At 42.5% G+C, this 15,346-nt stretch overlaps 1 protein-coding gene across 1 annotated transcript in view; it reads right to left on the reverse strand.

Moving 5' to 3' along the window:
- Positions 1–15,346, reverse strand: part of LOC135517315 (piezo-type mechanosensitive ion channel component 2) — a 156,865-nt gene that overhangs the window by 78,937 nt on the left and 62,582 nt on the right. The gene's annotated exons all lie outside the window — the stretch shown is intronic.

Here is a 15,346-nt window from a genome sequence, read left to right on the forward strand (position 1 = left end):
CGATGTGGGAGCACACAACACAGTACACCCTCTATGAACCAAAGACAGCTCAGGAGGCTGGTATTTCTAGTGAGTCATAGTGCAATGCACTCTGGGAGACTGTGTGATCGGGGTGGGACCTAGACATCGCCAGAGGCACGGCCAGGGACACCGTGGGAGAGCACAAGGAGCTTCACATTAGTGATGATGCTCCGAAAAAGAGCCAGGTCAAACACGAAAAAACAAATCTACATATTAGTGTGTAAACAGACAGTTAGTTTGGAAGGGATGACCGAGTCTAAAGGTAGAAAGACTGATAGTGAATCGGATTCTGTTATCAGTTTGAAGGCGTCAAGGAAGGCACTTTTAAAAAGCAGGTAGCCATTGCACAGGAACCTCTCCCCAAGAGGCCAAAGGCAGTTGGGCCCCTGTGATGGCATTAGAAGAAATGGCTGCATAATCTCAGGATATACTGCCACGAGCAGCTGATATCTCCGTAGACAGGATATACTGCCACAGTATAGCAGTAGATGGATATCCGAGTTTTCGCATGCTTGTTTTGCTTTGTTGTTGTGTTGCATAAAACTTTAAACAAATGTTTGGATTCCCATGGTGCTCGCTCCGCATGAACCCCTACTGTCAAAGGCGAGCGGCCAGGGGAGTGCACAGACGCAGACGCTTTGAACCGAGCGATATATGCCTTCGTAAAACATTCATAAGCTGCAGACGGCGCTAGTTAACACACTAGATAAAAACACATGAAAAAAACGGGGGCCCAAACAGCAGAGTCAACAAAAGCTCTTTGTAATGAAGCCTCTCTGTGTCTAAACGGTTTGCTTCTCTCTCGCCGTTTAAAGCGTCTTTCATCTCAGTCCTGCTCATAAAGACAGAGCTGTGGAGTTGAGAGCTGGCAACAGAAACCCTTACACATGGCATTGATTTGGGACCGAAGATAATAACGGGTGTGATAAATAACCACCTTTAACCATCTCTACTCCAGGAAGCGGCATTAAAGGGGAGGCCATCAAAGTGGCTTGATGAACTGTACAGATTTAGCCTGTCAGTCTCATCTCTGGAAAGATATCTTGTCTTCATAGACAAAGAAAAAAACATAGAAATGTAACTGGTTGATGGATACAGTGACAGGCTGCTAACGAGAGTGAACAGAGCTGTCTGTTGACTGGCTGTTAAATTCGGAAGCCATAACAAAATGTTGCACTAGCTAGCGAGCTAACTCGATTTAGCTGTTATGAGAGACTAACTGGCTCTAGACTTGAGAGCTTGAGGACACACTGGCATCAATGGGGCATAGGAGTAGACTATAGGCCCCTGGCTCTCCAGGGTGCCCGGCAGGGCCCCAACACACCAAGGTGCCAAGGAGGGAATAGACAGCTCAGAATACGGCCAAGACGAGGTTGTTCAAACTAATACACACAAACCTGTGAAATGGAGTTCAACCTGAAGCCTAGAAAGTCTTCAACACAACTATTTGCATTTACAGTAATGTAACTATTTCAAAATAAACATGTCGTCTAGTTTTGAAGATATCAAAATTACCCACATCAGAATAGAAAGAACTTCAATTCATAGAGGCCTAATAATAATAATATGATTTGAAGAAAATTACTGCAATCACAATGACAAACTTATAATGATGAAGGATCTTAACTCTAGATCTTAGAAGATTATTTCTCTTGGTGCTTTTTTAAATTGTTAAAATAGCTTAGAAGATCCTAAAAGATCTTGGAGGACTTTGCGTTCACCTACTTCCACTATTGTACCTTTTGTTTGCTCTACACCACCCAGTATCACCCAGTATCACCCAGTATCCAGTCAATGCATGTTCCATCAACTGTACGTTAAGAGATGTTGGATGTAATGAGGATTTGTGGGATACATTTGTCATCCATTATCCTGTGTGCGTGTTTGAATGCATATCTTAACCACAGAGGAGATTACTTTCCCATTAACCCTAATTAAAACATTCCGCACGGGCATGCCAGCACGTCACTCGACATGCCAAATGTATTTAATTCGCAAATCCACAAAAACATGATCTGCTTTCTCCCCTCTTTCAATCACAGTCAACTACAACTCAATCATTCAACAACTTGCATTGGGACATGGAACATGTTAACAAATGCACTGTGAAAACTCATTAAATACAATTTCCCAAAGAGGAATCTCATTAATTCATTGATTTCGGTACCAGAACACCCCATGAGAGTGATAATATGGAGTCCATGACCCAATAATGACAGACCACTAAGATCATTGACTGGAGGACATCTGAGAGAATAGCTTTGAAATTCCTGACTGAACGTATCTCAACGACCTAGCGGGATATCTGGTTGTCCCATAATCCAATCAGATCTCTCGTGCAAGTTCCTAATGAATTATCGCGGGTTTCCACTATTGTTGCGTCCAGGTCCATCAAATTGAATCAACTTGTATTTGTCACATGCGCCGAATACAACAGGTTACAACCACCACAGTGAAATGCTTACTTACAAGCTCTTTCCCAACAATGAAGAGTTCAAGAAGAAGAAAAAAATATGTAAACACATGAGAAATAAAACATATAAGAATGAAGGAGTACCAATACCATATCAATGTGCAGGAATATGTGGTAATTGAGGTAGATTTGTAAAGTGCATTCGGAAAGTATTCAGACCCCTTGACTTTTTCCACATTTCGTTACGTTACAGCCTTATTCTAAAATGGATAACCCCACCCCCCCTACAATCTACATACAATACACCATAATGACAAAGCAAAACTCTTTTCTTTTTTTTAGCTAAATTCTTACAAATAAAAAACTGATATCACATTTACATAAGTATTCAGACTCTTTACTTTGTTGAAGCACCTATGACAGCAATTACAGCCTTGAGTCTTGGGTACGAAGCTACAAGCTTGGCACACCTGTATTTGGGGAGTTTCTCCCATTCTTCTCTGCAGATCCATCAAGCTCTATCAGGTTGGATGGGGAGCGTCGCTGCACAGCTATTTTCAGGTCTCTTTACAGATGTTCGATCGGGTTCAAGTCCAGGCTCTGGTTGGGCCATTCAAGGACATTCAGAGACTTGTCCCAAAGTCACTCCTGCGTTGTCTTGGCTGTCAGGATGCACCTGAGCTCAATTTCGAGTCTCATAGCAAAGGGTCTGAATAATAATGTAAATAAGGTATTTCTGCTTTTTGTTTTATATAAATTTGCAAACATTTCTAAAAACCTGCTTTCACTTTGTCATTATGGTGTTTTGTGTGCAGATTGATGAGGGGAAAAAATTATTTAATCCATTTTAGAAGACGGCTGTAATGCAGCAAAATGTGGATTAGCTGTTCAGTGGTCCAATTGCTTGGAGATAGAAGCTGTCTCAGATCTTGTTGGTACAAGACCTGATGCTCTGGTACCGCTTGGGTGGATGGAGTCCTTGGTAAGTTTCTGGGCTTTCCATAGACACATCAGAGCTGGGAGAGCATGTCGTTCATCAAAGGAAATGGAGGAAATATGAACACAGATCATATTTAACAATTATGTGGATAAGTCGGTAGCCCAGGAGTTATGTGGCTGGGGTGGATTTAAGTATGGAGAAAAACAACCCAGGTTTAAGTGCTTTGATACCTATACTTTGAAAGGATTGTCTGTAAGCCACGGATTTGTGCATGATCAGCATACGATTCTGATCCAAGCCTTTAGCCACACGGCTTCAGTAGACTGTTTAACATGAATACCATAATCATCAGCTAGTATCTCTCAACGAATCCAAATGTCCTGAATATCATGGGGATCTTACACGCACACAAAATGGGCTTTTGTTTATGGAAGTCAAACATAAATAGATAGCATTTCTGGAGATGGTTAATTGACATAAGCAAAGATGTATTTACGAGTGTCAGGGGGCAAGGTGCTCTCTTTATTTTGAGTTTCTGGAGCAGACCATCTCCTGCCACATGTAAACATTGACAGACAGACAGACAGACAGACAGACAGACAGACAGACAGACAGGCAGGCAGGCAGGCAGGCAGGCAGGCAGGCAGGCAGGCAGGCAGGCAGGCAGGCAGGCAGGCAGGCAGACAGACAGACAGACAGACAGACAGACAGACAGACAGACAGACAGACAGACAGACAGACAGACAGACAGACAGACAGACAGACAGACATGCCAACTCCAGCTCCCAAATGGCAAGAATAAACTGTTCCTGTGCCATTGAAACTGTGATTCCTTCAAACAATCTGCCAACGGTCATTTAGAAAACCCCACTTTAACATACAGTAATATATATCCATGTCAGGCTGAACGACACACAACTAGAATGGTTAAAACATAATTCAATTCATCATCAAGCTTCGAGGTGAACGATAATAACAAGGGAGGGTTAATGGTAAACGGTTGTGCCGCCATCCTCTCATATAGCATATAAAAACCTGAAAGCCGATGCCCTGGTCGACTGTTGCTGTGCTTAGGGAAACCACAGCTAACGGGATGATTAGGAAGCCGACACACAGACAGACTGCAATTGTCGACTTAGGGCCTTGAGGCCTCAGGAAGGTTGAAGGAAGGTTGTGGGAAGGATGAGCTGTTTGCAAAGTGACACACATAATGGCAGAGATAGGTCTTCACCAGAAGCCAGCATGGTTAGGTAACTGTTATATGGCATCCAGGTATAAAACACACACTAAAAAAGGGTCCCATCCAGTCGAGGAGGTGATACATAGGAAGGACAATGTTTTCTACTACTGTCTGAGACGCTACATATTTCAGAGAAAGTATTCCAATATCGATGAACATTGCTGCTAAAACTGTGAAATGTCACCCTGGCAGCACAAAGAATGTGCAGAGGGTCACAACACTGGTCACACCATTGGCCGACACAGGGGCCTAATGATGGAACTCAACCAATCACGTCCAGCATATTAAAAGAAGACTGTACCACAAGGGGTTAAGGAGGGTAGTCTGGATATGTTTACTAGAACTACTTCCTCACAAAATGGAGGACAGGTCGTGAGTTTGATTCATTTAGCCCCGCTGTTTGCTCTGAGTCATCGAGCAGGGGGGAAGGAGGGAGAAAAAGCCACAATTCACAGGAAGCAACCAGAGGCACAGATGACCAAATAAGACAGTACGACCCGTTTCTCTTCTTATACCTCTGTCCGTCGCTTGTACAAGCACTTTTTGGTGTAAGCCTTGAGGCTTAGCTTATTCATTCTCGAATACAAAAAAATATATAGTTGTTGACTCCCGAAGAAGGGAAAGTTAAAGTTGTGAATGCAACAGGTGACACGTGGTTGTAACAGGTGGTTAATACTCAATTACAACAGGTGTTCCTACCGATCTGTTCTAGGCAAAATCTTGATCTCCGCCGACAATATCCTGCTTATCTGGTTGTCTGGTACTGTATCTCTCAGGACATTCAACACTTCCTCCTCACTTCATCTTTAATCCCCTGTAAATCCCTTTAACCGGCTTGTTTCAAGTCGGCCAATATGCTCTGGGCCGTCGCTAGACAGCAATTACGCCTTAATTGTTTGTACAGTAAACAGAGGACGTTTGGCGCGTCGCCACCGGCAGCCCTCAGAGTACAGCGCGGTCCTGGCGAAGTCCGGGCAAGGCTGGCAGCGTCCACAGAGTACCACAGACCGTCGGGCACACTGTCGGGCCAAGAGAAACAGGGCAGCACAGTGGCACGATTCAGGCCTCACATATCACTGGTTTATATTCCAGGCCAGCACCTGGCCGGCTGGCAATATCCAGCCCAACATTATTAAAGACCTGGAGTTTAACAACTGATTTGAGAATTATACATTAGAGGGTGGAAAAAGTTCTGTGACCCCGTGTTTAACAGAAATACATGTGTAATTAATAGATTAGGGTATTTGTGGAGCAGTAGATTATACTCAAGAGATGTATATGGTAAATAGATGGTGGCAGCACTGAGTAGACTTCATTGAGGAACAAGGAACAGTCACAGCTCTGAAATAGTCCACCTGCTCCAACCCAGACAGCTCTTGGAAATCTGACTAGATTTATCCATCTCAGCTACTGTACGCTAGTTTGGGTGTGTGAACATGACTCTTTTTCCCCAAATAACAAGAACATAGTATAGAAATGTCACAGTTCAAAGCACCATCATGCAGTGTGTAAACTGTTGGATTGTGTAGTAGTCAGAGGAACAGAAAGCAGACACTGGAGTCTTTGAGTGCGCTGGGTTTCACCACGTAAAACGTTTCACAGACTAAACAGTAGTCGTTACAAAATCAAACCACATCTGGAGATATTCGCTGATTCTATCAGGGAATAGGATTCTAGAAATGTTGCACAATACTCAGCTGCCCTCGGAACAATAGTGAGGGGATGTCGATATGATAGAGAGGAAATCTTGTTTCATTGTAGACAATGAAACAAGAGTAAAGAACATAAGATACAAAAGCCCAGTTTGACTTAACACGCACAAACATCAGATTGTGAACATGATCCTAAGCTTATCTCCATGTGAAAGGAAACAAAATGGACTTTTACCTCGATGCACCAACCACTACAAAACATGGTTATGGGTATTATGGGTAGAAGGCTCCCGAAGAGGAATAGAGAAGGACATAAGTGCTGCCCTGAAGTGACAATGGAGATCACATGCTTGATCACACACTTGCTTAATACATACAGGGCCTTCAGAAAGTATTCACACCCCTTGACTTATTCCACATTTTTTTTGTGTTACAGCCTGAATTCAAAATGGATTTAAAAAAATGTTTTTTACACATCTACACACAATACCCCATAGTGAAAACGTGTTTTTCAATTTTTTTGCAAATATATTGAAAATGAAATACTGAAATACAATGTGCATCAGTATTCACACCCCTTTCCTATGACACTCGAAGTTGAGCGCAAGTGCATCCAATTTCCTTTTGATCATCCTTGAGAAGTCACTACAACTTGATTAGAGTCCATCTGTATCCAATTCAACTCTTTGGACATGATTTAGAAAGAAACACAACTGTCTATATAAGGTCCCACAGTTGACAGTGCATCAGAGCATAAACTATATCATGAAGTCCAAGGAACGGTCTGTATATCTCAGAAATTGCGATGAGGTATATATCTGGGGAAGGGTTTCAAACAATTTCCAAGAGCACGGTGGTCTCCATCATTGGGAAATAAAAAAATATGGACCTACCAGACTTCTTAGAGCTAGCTGTCCAACCAAACTGAGCCACTGGGCAAGAAGGTCCTTGGTCAGAGAGGTGACCAAGTACCCAATGACCACCCTGACAGAACTACAGAGTTCCTTGGCTGAGATGGGAGAACCTATAGCACTTCACCAATCTGGGCTTTATGGGAGAGTTGCCAGGCAGAAACAACTCCTGAGAAAAGGGGCACATGAGAGCACACCTGGAGTTTGCAAAAGGGCACATCAAAGACTCAGAGCATAAGACAAAATATTCTGTGATCTGATGAGACAGAAATATAACTCTTTGGCCTGAATACGAAGCGCTATATCTGGAGAAAACCAGGTACAGCTCATCACCCATCAAACACCATCCCTACCGTGAAGCATTGTGCTGACAGCATCATGCTATGGGGAAGTAATTTCAGCAGATAGAGGGAACAATGAATGAAGTCAAATACAGGCAAATTCTTAATGATAACCTGGTTCAGAGTGCAAACAACCTTAGACTGTGGCGAAGATTTACGTTCCAACAGGACAATGACCCCAAGCATACAGCCAAAGCAATGCTGGAGTGGCTTCAGACTTGAATCCCATTGAAAATCTGTGAAAAGATTGCTGTTCACCGCCGCTCCCCGTCTAACTTAACAGAGCTTGAGAAAATCTGGAAGGAAGAATGGGAGAAAATCCACAAATACAGATGTGCAAAGCTGGTACAGACATACCCAAAAGGACTCAAAGCTGTAATCGCCGCCAAGCGTGATTTTACAAAGTATTGACTCAGGTGTGTGAATACTAACAGTACCAGTCAAAAGTTTGGACACACCTACTCATTCAAGGGTTTTTCTTTATTGTTACTATTTTCTACTTTGTACAATAATAGTGAAGACATCAAAACTATGAAATAACACATATGGAATCATGTAGTAACCAAAATATATTTTATATTTGAGATTCTTCAAAGTAGCCACCCTTTGCCTTGATGACATCTTTGCACACTCTTGACATTATCTCAACCAGCTTCATGAGGTAGTCACCTGGAATGCATTTCAATTAACAGGTGTGCCTTGTTAAAAGTTAACATAGTTCAAGTAACAGACACATCTCAACGTCAACTGTTCAGAGGAATCTGCATGAATCAGGCCTTCATGGTTGAATTGCTGCAAAGAAACCACAACTAAAGGACACCAATAACAAGAAGAGACTTGCTTGGGCTAAAGGACACCAATAACAAGAAGAGACTTGCGTCTTCCTAGGTTTTGGCCTTTCTAGGGAGTTTTTCCTAGCCACCGTGCTTCTACACCTGCATTGCTTGCTGTTTGGGGTTTTAGGCTGGGTTTCTGTACAGCACTTTGAGATATCAGCTGATGTAAGAATGGCTATATAAATACATTTGATTTGATTAGACACGTGAAAATCTGTAATTTGGTTTGACGACTCCTAATTTGAGATTTTTGTATCCAACCACCGTGTCTTTGTGAGATGCAGAGTAGGTGAACAGACGATCTCCGCATGTGTGGTTCCCACCATGAGGCATGGAAAAGGAGGCGTGACGGTGTGGGGGTGCATTGCTGGTGACACTATCAGTAATTTATTTAGAATTCAAGGCACACTTAACCAGCATGGCTACCACAGCATTCTACAGCGATACGCCATCCCATCTGGTTTGCGGTTAGTCGCACTATATCATTTGTTTTTCAACAGGACACTTCCAGGCTGTGTAAGAGGTATTTGACCAAGGAGAGTAATGGAGTGCTGCACCAGATGACCTGGCCTCCACAAGGCAAAGGGTGGCTACTTTGAAGAATCTAAAATCTAAAATATATTTAGATATATTTTCACGCTTTTTTGGTTACTACATGATTACATATGTGTTATTTCATAGTTTTTATGTCTTCACTGTTATTCTACAATGTAGTAAAACAGTAAAATAAAGAACAACCCTTGAATGAGTAGGTGTGTCCAAACCTTTGAATGGAACTGTATGTAAATGAGATATTGCTGTGTTTCATTTTCATTAAATTTGCAAACATTTCGAAACATGTTTACACTTTGTCATCATGGGGCATTGTTTGTAGATGGGTGAGAAAGAAAATGTTTTATCCATATTGAATTCAGGCTGTAACATAACAAAATGTGGAATAAGTCTCGGGGTATGAACACTTTCTGAAGGCCCTGTACAGTACATTCCTCTCAACAAATCTCCATTCTCATGTGGTTATTCTAGGTGCAACACATTTCCTATGGGAACCAGTGACCACATTTCAAGCTTTTATGCCCATTGTTAGTAAGAAATCTTTCCTGCAGAAAATAAACCATTTATGTAGACCAGCTTGACCGACTCTGCCAAGGAAAGAAACAATGAAATACAAAATGAGATGGGTAAATTCCACGCTGTTATTCCCCTCACTGTTGCGTCACACGGTTGAACGTCAGCCAAGAGGACCCAGCTCATTCCAAGCCAATTCATCTCACTCTACTGAGGGGAACACAACAGCAACTGTGCGTTACAGTGAATACATCAAAGTCTAACTTAAATCTAGTTATGTTTTTAATTTGACAGAAAGGGTTGTCTTTTTTTAATAAATCTAGAAATGTGGATGCCAGACACTGATGTTGACCCTGACAGAAAGGTCTTTGTTACACAGAAATCTACATGATAGACAGTGACGTTTCCTCTCCTCTCCACAGTCTGAATCAGCTACTGTCTGACTGTTAGTTAAGGGCTTGTAAGTAAGTATTTCACGGTGATACCTGTTGTATTTGGCGCATGTGACAAATAACATGTCATTTGATTTTGATTAACACTAACGTATGGTGCTGATAACAGAGTAGACAGACAGACGGTCATATTATGTAAACTACTAATACTACTGGTTGGCTATAGGCTCCAGCCAGGTACATGGCTCATACCGAAGCCCCAGCCTCCTGCCAAACACACACACTCACAACCTCTTCCCAGCCAGCCAGGTTAAATTACAATCAAAATGGTGTAACGATTGTCTTCGGGTGAAAGAGAGGAGGACCAAGATGCAGCATGATGATAATCCATATTTAATGGGAATACTTAAACACCGAACAAAAACAACAAACCGACAAACGGAACGAAGACGAAACAGTCCCGTAACGTGAATACTAAACACTGTAACAGGAACAATCACCCACAAAATACCCAAAGAATATGGCTGCCTAAATATGGTTCCCAATTAGAGACAACGATAGACAGCTGCCTCTAATTGAGAACCAATCTAGGCAACCATAGACTTACAAAAACACCTAGAATAGAAAACACCCCCATAAACATACAAAACCCCTAGAGAAGAAAAAACACACACATCACCCATGTCACACCCTGACCTAACCAAAATAACAAAGAAAACAAAGAATACTAAGGTCAGGGTGTAACAAACGGGGCAAAGCTGGAATGCCGTAACTACCGAAAAGTACTGAAGCCGTGAAATAATATGACAGACTAGTAGTCAATGAAGACTAGGCCAATAACCAGTATCAAGAAAATAAAGATTTACACATTTACACCTGGCCTCATACACTTGAGAGTGTGACTAACAACCTTTCCACACAATAACATAGACATTCTGATTCATTTTTTATGTAACACAAAAAAGTTGATTTCCCCAAGATTCTTTGATAAGTCCCCAGGAAAGGACACTAGTGTCACATTCATTTGAAGCTTCCTTTGTCTGTAATGGTCCTCCCTCATTACAGTCGCTCCCAGTCTCACTTTCCAGTGCTGTATGTCATGTGAAACAGGAGCTCCATTAAGGGGCTAGGCCACTCCAGAGCCGGGTGTAAGTAGGACCCATCACTCAGTGGGCTCCACAGGCTCCTGTCTGGTACACATTCATCACTGTCACTCAACTGTCTTCCAGACTCCCACAGAGCAACAGGAGGAGAGGCGCCGTAGCAGCAGCATCAGGGCTGAGACAGACCAGAGCGGGAGAGACTACAAGAACACAGCTGACGCTTAAACAAACTTTAAACCTAAAACTGACACTTACCTTAACCCTAACCTTAACCATATTCTTAACCCTAAACCTAAACCTAACCCTAAACTTAATGGGATACTTCGGGATTTGAGCAATGATGCCCTTTATCTACTTCCCCAGAGACAGATGAACTAGGGGATACCATTTGTATGTCTCGGTGTCCAGTAAGAAGGAAGTTAGAGGTAGTTTCAAAAGCCATTGCTAACTGCTAGCATGCTAGTAGATACTCATAGACTTCCCGTCAATGGGTATCTGCTAGCGCGCTCGTAGAGGCCAATAGACTTCCAGTCCTGAACCTGTGAGAACTGTGTTTACAGTGTGACATCATAAGTTGAGCAAATATCTGTTATAAATCTGCTATTAGTGTGCAAAAGGTCAGGCATATTTGCCAAATGATATCAACAAGACCATTAGGCTAAGCCCCATATGTCACCAGAAGTAGTCAAAACACTGACGAGCCATCTTTCTGTCCTGCTAATTTCACAGACAGACAGACACAGACAGACAGACAGACAGACAGACAGACAGACAGATAGACAGACAGACAAACAGACAGACAGACAGACAGACAGACAGACAGACAGACAGACAGACAGACAGACAGACAGACAGACAGACAGACAGACAGACAGAGGACCATGGAGAGGGCTGTTATAGTTACCACCCAACGAGCCTTGCTGGGAACTCCCTCTCTCCCAGACAAAATTACAATATCACTGTATCCAACACCTGAGGAATGCCAGCAGCTTCCCTCATGGTGGCATTACCGTGACTCTAAACATTCGGGTTGGCTCTTTCCCCCATTTGCTGTTTCTTTAACCCAGTAAGCAGTAACACTTTCCAATGCTTGGAAGGTGACATCACCGCACCTGTAGCTATGGATCACCTCGGGAACCCCGAAATGGCTCTGCTAGTTAGCCTAGCACACAGACGCAGCCCAGCGCAGAAGACTGGGCAAATTTACTATGTTTACGCCACACATTCTGTAAGGATATGTGCGAAAGTTATACAACCATAATTTCTGTGAACCCGGCGGCCGCACCAACCAGCCGATGCTGGGAAAATAAACGGCCACTTCAATCCATCATGACGCAATGTAGTAAAGGTGCAGACTTGAAAAAAACACAACATCTTTGGTTTGTTGAGTCTATTATTTTACGGCTAGCCTTTCTTTCAAACCACAGCTGGGAACGAAGCATGTATGCAATGACTGTACAAATGAATGGACAAAGCCATTGATCAAGCGACACAATTCATTTCTATGTAAAGACTCAATAGAGCATTTGAAGCCAACGAAATCGGTTAAGATGGCGTCTCATGTCGGAGAATAATGCAACCATAACATGCGCAGTATTAGGTATCGCTGTCGGCCTTGAACTTTGTGGCTTCAATGAGAGGGGGCAGTCATTCTCCCCTGCACATATCTCGCTTTGAGGCATTCGATCACATCAACAAAGCCTTGAACAGCATGTAATGACGACATAAGTAAGCTATATACAGGGTCAGTTCCAGGGTCAGTAAGCTATATACATGGTCAGTTCCAGGGTCAGTAAGCTATATACAGAGTAAATCCCAGGGTCAGTAAGCTGTACTGTATACAGGGTCAGTTCCAGGGTCAGTGCCAATACCATATTTACAATGTACAGGGATACTGGAGTGATAGAGTTAGATATGTAAGTGGACTAGGATATATGATAAACAGAGTAGCAAAGTGTGTGTATAGTCAGTCTGAATGTGTGTGAACAAATTAAAGGTGTGTGTTTGTGTGTGTGTTGGAGTGTCAGTGTGAGTGTGTGTGAATGAGTCTGTAGAGTGTGCATAAAGTGAGTATGAGTGTGTAGAGTGGGAATAGTGAGTATGAGTGTGTAGAGTGTGCATAGAGTGAGTATGAGTGTGTAGAGTGGGAATAGTGAGTATGAGTGTGTAGTGTGCATAGAGTGAGTATGAGTGTGTAGAGTGGGAATAGTGAGTATGAGTGTGTAGAGTGTGCACAGAGTGAGTATGAGTGTGTAGTGTGCATAGAGAGTGTGTAGAGTGCATAGAGTCAGTGCAAAATGACTCTGCATATAGTGCAGCGAGTCTGTGTAGCCATTTTGTTAGCTGCAGTTGAAGTCGGAAGTTTACATACACTCAGGTTGGAGTCATTAAAACTTGTTTTCAACCACTCCACAAATGTCTATAGTTTTGGCAAGTCAGTTAGGACATCTACTTTGTGCATGACACAAGTCATTTTTCATACACTAAGTTGACTGTGCCTTTAAACAGCTTGGAAAATTCCAGAAAATTATGTCATGGCTTTAGAAGCTTCTGATGGGCTAATTGACATAATTTGATTCAATTTTTTTATTTTAACCAGGCAAGTCAGTTAAGAACAAATTCTTATTTTCAATGATGGCCTGGGAACAGTGAGTTAAGTGCCTGTTCAGGGGCAGAAAGACAGATTTTGTACCTTGTCAGCTCGGGGGTTTGAACTCCCAACCTTCCGGTTATTAATCCAACACTCTAACCACTAGGCTACACTGCCGCCCCAAAAAATTGAGGTGTACCTGTGGATGTATTTCAAGGCCTACCTTCAAACTTCAAAAGAAATCAGCCAAGACCTCAAAAAATAAATTGTAGACCACAAGTCTGGTTCATCCTTGGGAGCAATTTCCAAACGCCTGAAGGTACCACATTCATCTGTACAAACAATAGTACGCAAGTATAAACACCATGGGACCACTCAGCTGTCATACCGCTCAGGATGGAGACGCGTTCTGTCTCCTTGAGATGAACATACCTTGGTGCGAAAAGTGCAAATCAATCCCAGAAAAACAGCAAAGGATGTTGTGAAGATGCTGGAGGAAACAGGTACAAAAGTATCTATATCCACAGTAAAACGAGTCCTATATCAACATAACCTGAAAGGCAAGGAAGGAAGAAGCCACTGCTCCAAAACTGCACAACTGGGTTTGCATCTGCACATGGGGACAAAGATGGTGCTTTTTGGAGAAATGTCCTCTGGTCTGATGAAACAAAAATAGAACTGTTTGGCCATAATGACCATCGTTATGTTTGGAATAAAAAGGGGGATGCTTGCAAGCCGAAGAACACCATCCCAACCGTGAAGCACAGGGGTGGCAGCATCATGTTGTGGGGGTGCTTTGCTGCAGGAGGGACTGATGCACTTCACAAAATAGATGGCATCATGAGGGAGGACAATTATGTGAATATATTGAAGCAACATCTCAAGCCATCAGTCAGGAAGTTAAAGCTTGGTCGCAAAAGGGTCTTCCAAATAAACAATGACTCAAGCATACTTCCAAAGTTATGGCAAAATGGCTTAAGGACAACAAAGTTAAGGTATTGGAGTGACCATCACAAAGGCCTGACCTCAATCCCATAGAAAATGTGTGGGCAGAACTGAAAATGTGTGCGAGCAAGGAGGCCTACAAACCTGACTTAGTTACACCAGCTCTGTCAGGAGAAATGGGCCAAAATTCACCCAACTTATTGTGGGAAGCTTGTGGAAGGCTACTCGAAACGTTTGACCCAAGTTAAACAATGTAAAGGCAATGCTACCAAATACTAATTGAGTGTATGTAAACTTCTGAACCACTGGGGATTTGATGAAAGAAATAAAAGCTAAAATAAATCATTCTCTCTACTATTATTCTGATATGTCACATTCTTAAATAAAGTGGTGATCCTAACTGACCTAAAACAGGGAATTTTTACTAGGATTAAATGTCAGGCATTGTGAAAAACTGAGTTTAAATGTATTTGGCTAAAGTTTATGTAAGCCTGTTGGGGTCAGACTTGTTTCTCCGGTACTCAGTGGTGCAGCTGTTGAACTTTTTGAGGATTTGAGGGCCCATACCAAATCTTTTCTACCTCCTGAGGGGGAAGAGGCGCTGTTGCACCTTCTCACGACTGTTTGCGTGTGTGTGGACAATTTTAAATCCTTATTGATTTCGACACCGAGGAACTTGAAGCCCAGGATCCAGTTGCAGAGGGAGGTGTTCAGGCCCAGCATCTCAAGCTTGGTGACTATGGTGTTAAGCGCTGAGCTGTAGTTAATGAACAATATTATCACATAGGTAGTCCTCTTATCTAGGTGTGTGAGGACAGTTCCAGTGCAATGAAGATAGCATTGTCTACAGTATGGATCTGTCTGGGCGGTATGCAAATTGGAGTGGGACTAGGGCAC

The sequence above is a fragment of the Oncorhynchus masou genome, chromosome 28 (genome assembly GCF_036934945.1).
Source record: "Oncorhynchus masou masou isolate Uvic2021 chromosome 28, UVic_Omas_1.1, whole genome shotgun sequence".
NCBI lineage: Eukaryota > Metazoa > Chordata > Actinopteri > Salmoniformes > Salmonidae > Oncorhynchus > Oncorhynchus masou.